At 39.5% G+C, this 2,658-nt stretch overlaps 1 protein-coding gene across 1 annotated transcript in view; it reads left to right on the forward strand.

Annotated features, from left to right (window-relative positions):
- Positions 1-963: 963 nt before the first annotated feature.
- The window catches only part of LOC101864096, a gene marked incomplete at its 3' end in the record, with an annotated part of 5,407 nt that continues 3,712 nt past the window's right edge, over positions 964-2,658 (forward strand). The window contains 1 exon segment of the mRNA XM_013088451.1: positions 964-1,001.

Consider the following 2,658-nt stretch of genomic DNA (forward strand, 5'->3'; position numbering starts at 1 on the left):
ACACACACACACACACACACACACACACACACACAAGAAAACCAACCAAAAAACCCCCAGAAAGAAAAGAGCAAACGTCCAAAAGGAGTGGAAGGGGACAGGACGCGGACCAGAGAACAGAACCACTTTGCACTTTCAGAAGATTTCAAACCTGTGTTTGTTCACAGTTCAAATAGTACATGTATATTATACCAACGCCTGTTGTGTGACTCTTATACGCTTCGCCATCACACGCAGAAGACCGGAGTTCGCTTCCCGTGTCATCATCATCCAGTGCCAGACCTGTGACAGACATCGGCGATCATGGTTCTCCATTCATTCCTTTGCTCGGATGCTCTTAAAAAATCTACGTTTCCCTGATTTTTTCCCGTTACCCATTTGTTTAGGTTCCCTAGAGTGGTATCAAAAATGCATGGCGCAACTTATTGTTGAAAATCTCCTTAACTATCGAACATAGATGATAGATCCTCCAACTTTATCAAAATGACTTATATCAATTTGCCTTAACAGGTGAATAATTTTTCAAACTCCTGCGCACTATATTCTATAAAATTCCGTAATATATTATACTAATAAAAAATCTCAGGCGATGGTTTCTACAGATTTCTTTTATAGTTTACAGCTCGGGTAATATCGAGCAAGTCTTGTCATTTTTTTTCTAACCGCAACATTATGCTTATTGAACGTATGTTTAGGGAACCTTTAGTGCAAAAAAATATCTTCACTATAAAATTAATTTCTTGTAAGAAGCTTTGCCATTGAAAGGTGTCTTTGATGAGCTGTGACGTAGGCCATACGCGTATGCAAAATGTGTGCGAGAAGCGGGAAGTGCTATGAACAATCACGGAAACCACTCTTTTAAAGGTATCATCAGATGTTTTAAATGAAATCTATAAAAAACAGCAACTGTGTTTTGGTTCTACTTGATTTGTCAGCGGCGTTCGATACCATCGACCACGAATTTTTACTAGAGAGATTGGAAAAGTCATTTTTACTATCAGGTACTGTTCTAATGTGGTGTAAATCATATCTAGAAAAATCATATTTTAAAAGAACTACTCTGGCTCCCGGTGAAAGAGCGTATCATATATAAAATCTGTTTAACTTGCTACAAGTGCTTACTTGATTTATCACCTGACTATCTAAAACAGTTTTTAACACCCTATGTACCCCCTAGAACGCTCAGATCATCAAGTGACAAAACAACCCTTGTTAAACCTAAAATAAATTACAAATCATATTATGGCCAACACTCTTTTTCATATTTTGCCCCACTTGTTTGGAATTGGCTTCCAAAAACTATCAGAGAGGCAGAAAATCTAGAAATTTTAAAGAGGAAACTAAAAGCATTTCTGTTTTCATCATACTTCGATTAGACAGAATCCATCCAAGATCGTTGTGAGTTTGTATGTACCTATGTGCGTATGTACGTATGTGTGTATGTATGTGTGTATGAGTGTGTGGTGTGTGCGTGCGGGAGTACGTGTGTGCACGCGTATGAAACATTATGTGCTTTTAAAATTGATTTGTAAATCCATAATATGTATCATGTTAAGCGCATAGAGCATTGCATAAGTGGATATGCGCAATATAAATGCAACCAATTTTTATTTTTTAAAAATTATTTCCCGCATGAAGGAGGTTTGTAGTATTTTATATACCTTTATAAAGAATAGTTTTTAAAAACGATCCTCAACGGTTGTGGTAAAATATGATTAAGTTAAGACAAATTGAGACAAACTGCTGTGCAAAGTATGGGTGCCATTGGTTCACTCGTTTTAATATATGAGGATAAGTTGCACCACGAATTTTTGACCGCACTGCTATAAGTAGGTTGCTCTGGGCCTACTCCTGCCTCGTTCTCTTCCTATTTGGGTAGAAGTTCTATCGAGTACTTCTGTCTGTCTGCTGAGGTGTTGTGTCCCTATGGTCCCTTGTCGGCCCTGACAGGCAGGGTGGAAGCTTGCGCTTTCTTTGTCAGCTAAACTGTGTCGAGGAGGACGTAAAACACAGCCTCATGACATGGAGAATCAACAGTGTATTGCTGGGACAGCGGAAGAGAAAATACTATGGAAGAAACGGGGGAAGGGGGGGGGGTAAAAACCCTTGATTTATCCAACTCACAACGTTCGAATAATTTGTCTGTCTCCTCGGGAGAAAAAATCAGCGAGCCTATAGATTATAGGTCTGGTGGCAACTGGACTGGCTTGGTTTACCGGGAGGCTTCCCGCCATGAGAAACTTTGCTACTCGATGGCAGAAATTCGATCCTGCCCCCTAAATCATTTTGAGGGCGTGGGCGCTTTTTAAAGGAGCGAATCGATCGTGTCGACATAAGACATCCCACTGACATAGATATCTGTGGTTGACTGAGGAAACAGCTGTAGATTATTGTTAGGTAGGTCAAACGTCTCAAACGTTTTTGTCCCTTGTTCAGATGTCTCGTGACGTGTGATGTTTCTTTCCGTCTACACGCGGGACGCTACCTGTTTTGTTGTCGATAAGAATACGCATGTAGGTTATCTTGAAAAAAAAGTTTGTGATACAGTCAAACCTGTCCGGCCACCAATCGTCATGGACAAAAGTATGACACAGGTGGCCGTTTAGTTGTAGTTTTAGTTGTAGTAGAGGTCTATTTATTTATTTATTTATTTATTTA

The sequence above is a fragment of the Aplysia californica genome, unplaced genomic scaffold (genome assembly GCF_000002075.1).
Source record: "Aplysia californica isolate F4 #8 unplaced genomic scaffold, AplCal3.0 scaffold00746, whole genome shotgun sequence".
Taxonomy (NCBI): domain Eukaryota; kingdom Metazoa; phylum Mollusca; class Gastropoda; order Aplysiida; family Aplysiidae; genus Aplysia; species Aplysia californica.